The 5,401-nt window shown below is 49.4% G+C and overlaps 1 long non-coding RNA gene across 1 annotated transcript; it reads left to right on the top strand.

Annotated features, from left to right (window-relative positions):
• The first annotated feature begins 347 nt into the window (after positions 1 to 347).
• On the top strand, positions 348 to 4,021 carry LOC147961039 (uncharacterized). Its single transcript, XR_015612205.1, has 2 exons — positions 348 to 665; positions 3,724 to 4,021. It is a non-coding gene; the product is annotated as an uncharacterized LOC147961039 (long non-coding RNA).
• The last annotated feature ends 1,380 nt before the right edge of the window (positions 4,022 to 5,401 follow it).

Here is a 5,401-nt window from a genome sequence, read left to right as displayed (position 1 = left end):
CCTCATTTGAGTTCCCAAAATGCCCCTAGGATTTTATCTTGTGGTCCAACAATAATTAAATTGGCATTTCCAATTTCTAAAAATGGTTAGCCAACTCCTTTTGACCCCAAACTTTTTATGCAACTTCACTTTGTTCCTATCTATTTTTGTGCAAAGTGCCAAATTTAACAAAAATAATTCAGTAGCTCTTTTAAATAGGAAATAGAGGCAAAAAAATAATAAAATAAAAAAAATAAAAAAAGGCAATGCAGAGTAAATAAAAAGGAGAGAGGCCGCCGCCCCTCACTGTGCCTCGACCCACCAGAGCCAGCCCGAGCCGCTGGTGGGATAAGACCAAGCCCCCCCCCCTTTCAGCCTCGCCAGCACCCAGATATTTCCTCCCTTCCTCCCTCACACGCCTCTCTCCTGATTTGGATCGGAGCCGAGCGCCGCGGTCGCCGTGGCTCCGAAATCGTCGTGACCACCCTCCTCCCCGAGCTGTGTCAAGGCATCTAGGAGGACCGGCGCCCTCGTCCTCGTCTGTCTCGAGCACCAGGACGAGCCGGACCGCCCCGCAGCTCACCGTCACGGTCGCCCTTCTCCGTGCACGGCCGCGGCACCAAGCCGGCGATTGGGTCGCCGTCGAGCCATCCCCGGCCTCCTCGAGCGCGTCACCGAGCTCCATGGTGAGCTGCGCTTCCTCCCTCCCAGTTTCCCTTTGGTTCGATCGTCGTTTTCCGTCTCCCGTAGTTCGCCATGGCCGTCGGAACTCGAGCTCCTATGCGCCCGCTGTCTTGGCCGTGCGTGCCCGCCTCGCCTGCGCGCACCCTCATCAGCTGCGCCCTGTACCGCCCGCGACCTGCTCCCTTCGCCGCGCGCGGCCTCCGTTCCGCCTTCCGCAGCTCGCAGGAGCAGCTGCTGCTTCTGCCAAGTTGTTGCTCTCTGCTTGTGCCGCTGCTCGTCGCTGCTTCCTTGCTGCGTAGCGCCGCGGTCCTGCTCACCCGCCCGGCTGCGCCGGGCCTGCACACCGCCTGGTCGCACCGACCGCGACCGCGCCCTGCTGCCGCCAATGGCCGCGCACTGCTCCCCGCCCCTGCCACTCACTGTTGGCCGCATCCGTTCGAGCGCCCTCGCCGGCAGCCATGCCTCAAGCCCGCCCTTGCCTCGCACCCCCCTCCACCCGCGCCACCCGCTTCCCCTGGCCTCCCGCATGGCCTGCTGACCCTGGCCGCCAGTGCCTCGCCAGGTCACGGCCTCGCCCCCCCCCCCCACTCCGAGCGATCTACGCTTCGTCGGGTCAGCCCCGACGAGCGCCCGCGCCCGATAACCCCCCTGGGCCCGTTAACCGCGTGGCCCCCTGGGCCACTGGCCTATGGGCCCCACGCCCCCTTAAAAATGATAAAAAAGATATATATATATATATATATATATATATGTTTAAAATAAATAAATAATAAAATTAGTTAATTAATTAACTAAAAAGTTAATTAACTTAACTAACTCGGGTTTAATGAGCCTAATCACCTAGTTTGGTTAACTAAACTGTTAGGCTAGACTAAACAGCCTATGACAGGGGGGCCCCACCCCCTGTTGACCAGTCAAACATTGACTGGTCAACTGGGACCCCCTGGTCCACTTGTCAGCCACTGGGTACACTTTGGTGTACACTGTGCTGGGTGCGCCTAGCATTTTTTTAGCATTTATTTTCGTATTAAAATTAATTTCAGAATATTAATAAAACTTTGAAAATTAATAGAAATTAAAACGTATCTCGGATGAAAAAGTTTTTTACATGAAAGTTACTCAGAATTTCGAGACGAATCCGGATACGTGGTCCGTTCGTCTGACACATGTCCGTAGCGTAGCGAGCATGCAAACTTTCTCCTCCGATTCATCTGTCTGACAGCCATCCGGGACCAGGAAAACTTTCCTCGATGTTTCCCCCTTCGCCAGTAACGCCTAGCACTGCGTTAGGACACCTCTAGCCCCGCTTGTAATCATGTTGTGCATATGTTTGCGTGTATTTACTGTTTCTTCCCCCTCTTCTGTCCGGTAGACCCCGAGACCGATGCAGCCCCTGTGATCGACTACGTCGACGACAACCCCTCCTTGTCAGAGCAACCAGGCAAGCCCCCCCCCCCTTTTTGATCATCCCGATATTGCCCATTCCATTATCTCATGCTTGCATTAGATTTTGCTACTTTTATTGTTTGCTCCTATCCTGCTGCATAGCCTGTTTACTGTAACCTGCTATTGTTACCTACCTGCTTATCCTAAACTTCTTAGTATAGATTGGTTAGAGACCCATCAGTGACCCCCCCCCCCCGCGCGCGCTTGACCTGACTGCCCCGCTGGATTATTAGAAGACCCGATCAACGGGTTCGAAGACCAGGCACCGACACCTCACGTCACATCACGCCCCTTTGTTGCTCGACTCTGCAGAGTTACCATCGAGTGCCGAGGGTGGAACCTCATACATCACTCCTGATGAGATCTCTGTAGAGTAGCTAGTCGGTCGTGGTCATCGAGGGTGATTTCCTCCTTAACCACTTCATTGAGGGTGGTTCCTCTTATGTTCACCTTGATGTTTACATCGAGTGGGAATCCGACAAGGGTGATTCCTCAGGTTTTCCCCTTGGTGTTAGACACACGGTTACTATGGTTACTATGACTTTGCACTGGACCCTGTAACTAAAGACGGGTTGGCCCTGAGGGGTACCCGCGCGAGCTTAATTGCGAGTGATGTGGAGTCGGGCGGACCTGGAAGGTGCCCGCGAGATACTTACAAGGCGTGGCCGGGCATTCTTAGCCCTTGCCGCAAGTACTCGAGACGGGGCGACGGGGTCACATCGATCGTGAGTCTCTGCTCGTTACCGCGTGCTCCTAATCCACTAACGGTTTGGATATTTGATCCGAGGGGCCTCTGGCCTGATAGCACTAACCATCACGTGGGCATAGTATGGGCGTTCTGTGTCGTATACATCATCCGAAGCTTAATAGACGTCAGCGACTGAGCGGCGCGCGCCGGGTTGGACTGCGTAAGCTCCTGCCTTGTTGAAGGAGATAGCTAGGTCTGCTCACCGGCCGCCCACGCAACGTGCAGGAGTTCCCGGGGAGATGGCCCATGACACCTGGGGGCATAGGTTTGGTCCGGCGTGCTGGCCTCTCTATTAAGCCTAGGTTGGGTTGCGGCGTATTATTTGGCCGAGGCCGGGCATGACCCAGGAAAGTGTGTCTGGCCGGAGTTAAGCGAGCGTGGTGGGTAAGTTGGTGCACCCCTGCAGGGAAGAAAACAACTATCGATAGCCTGTCCTACGGTAACGGACACTTGAAGTTGTATCTCGATCGATACAACTAGAACTGGATACTTGTGATGAGAACTGGATGGTGATGAGAATTGGATTGTGATGATAACTGGATAGTATGGCTCTGGGATTGCTTTCTCGCAGGGAGTCGAGAAAGGATCTCTGGCCTAGGTTGATAACACTACTGCTACTTTACTTTATGCTACTCTACTCCCTCATGTTGCTGCAAGATGGTGGTTTCCAGAAGATGCTAGTCTTCGATAGGCTAGGCTTTCCCCTTCCCTTCTGGCATTCTGCAGTTTAGTCCACAGATGCAACCCTTTCCTTTGATACAGATGCATACTAGTTTAGATCTGATGTAAGTCTTGCGAGTACTTTGAATGAGTACTCATGGTTGCTTTGCTACTTCTTTTCCCCCATACCCGATTGTTGCGACCAGATGACAGAGCCCAGGAGCCAGACGACGCCACTGATGACTACTACTACCCGGAGGATGCCTATTACTACGTGAAGACCGACGACGACTAGGAGTAGTTAGGAGGCTCCCAGGTAGGAGGCCTTGCCTTTTCGATCATTGTTGCTTTTGTGCTAGCCTTCTTAAGGCAATCTTGTTTAACTCATGTCTGTACTCAGATATTTTTGCTTCCGCTGACTCTTGTGTATTCGAGCTTATGTATTCGAGCCCTCGAGGCCCCTGGCTTGTAATATAAAGCTTGTATTATTTTAATTTGTGTCTAGAGTTGTGTTGTGATATCTTTCCGTGAGTCCTTGATCTTAATCATACACATTTGCGTGTATGATTAGTGTACGATCAAATCGAGGGCGTCACAAATTTGGACCATCTGTTGGAGTTGGCCTTTTTTCGGAGCTCCCAAACGCACTTTTTGGCGGTCCAAAATTTATATCTCCGGTTTTGGACCGTCAAAATTTGGACCATCTATTGGAGATGCTCCAAAGGAACATCGCTGGCCTCCAGTGCTTGATGGCTTATATATACCCCCTTTTCACCTCAGAATTATTAAGCATTTTTTTGTTGTCGACACATCGTGTTTTGAAGTGATCTTTGTTTTTGTTGAAAATATGCCCTAGAGGCAATAATATTGTATTATTATATTTTTCATGTTTATAATTAAGAGTATATATTTTATGGTATAATTGTTATGATCTTGGAATATTTGATTAATGGAAAACTCATATGCACGTGTGAAATAATAAACGACAAAACCTGATCCTAGTCTCGCCTCTAAGACTAGCTCAAGTGTTGTTGATGATCACGGTTTTAGGATCTTAGAATATCGTTAAGCGTAACACTAATCCTAAAACAATTTGAAAAATATTACGTTAGAAGAACGTTCATTGGATCGATCCAATTGTGTTTTTTATACTTTGAGATATAATTGTCAGAACTCAATTATTATAACATGGAGTGTTAATGTGTGATTTAGTTTATTAGACCATGAGAGTATTGTAGTTGCTTTTTATTGTACAATGTATTTTGGGATTTCTCAAATATTATCTGCAACACAATGATCATAACGACAACTTATTGGTTCACTGGAAAGTTTGACAAGGGACTAGATAGCCCAAGAGTGAGATTTGCTCCTCCAACGATAGAGATATATTCTTAGAGCTCACACGTGCGGCATATAGACGAGAATTGAACCATACATGCACGCTGGGCACCAATTTTCCGTATTTTACAACTTTCGACACCAAACTACACATGTTGTTCAACTTTCGGTATCATGGAAGCATCGAAGAGGTGGTATCAGCAGATATTCCCCCTATTCAACTTTATGCTAGTGTATTTACCTCCCTCTCTTTCGTGTGCCTTGGCCTACAATAGATTCATTCAGCTTCTCATCCTTCCAGCACGTGCATGCACCCATATTAAATCGCCGCCAAGAAAGCCAGGAAATTTAACATGCATCCCATGCCTGCACTTTCCCTTTCCTCTGTCCTTTGCTCAATGCATTTCAATTGGATTGGTAATGGTACCCTACCATATCACGTGCAGTTTGTACTGCACAAATTTTGCATGTAATCTGCTCAAATGATTGACACCCGGCTATGAAGCTCTAGGCGAAAGCGATGCCGGCCTTTCCTGCAGCTCGTGC

The sequence above is a fragment of the Triticum urartu genome, chromosome 7A (genome assembly GCF_056163025.1).
Source record: "Triticum urartu cultivar PI428250 chromosome 7A, HENAU_Tu73, whole genome shotgun sequence".
Lineage (NCBI taxonomy): Eukaryota > Viridiplantae > Streptophyta > Magnoliopsida > Poales > Poaceae > Triticum > Triticum urartu.
The sequence above is the reverse complement of the archived record's forward strand: the minus strand, read 5'-3'. Positions and strand labels throughout refer to the sequence as shown.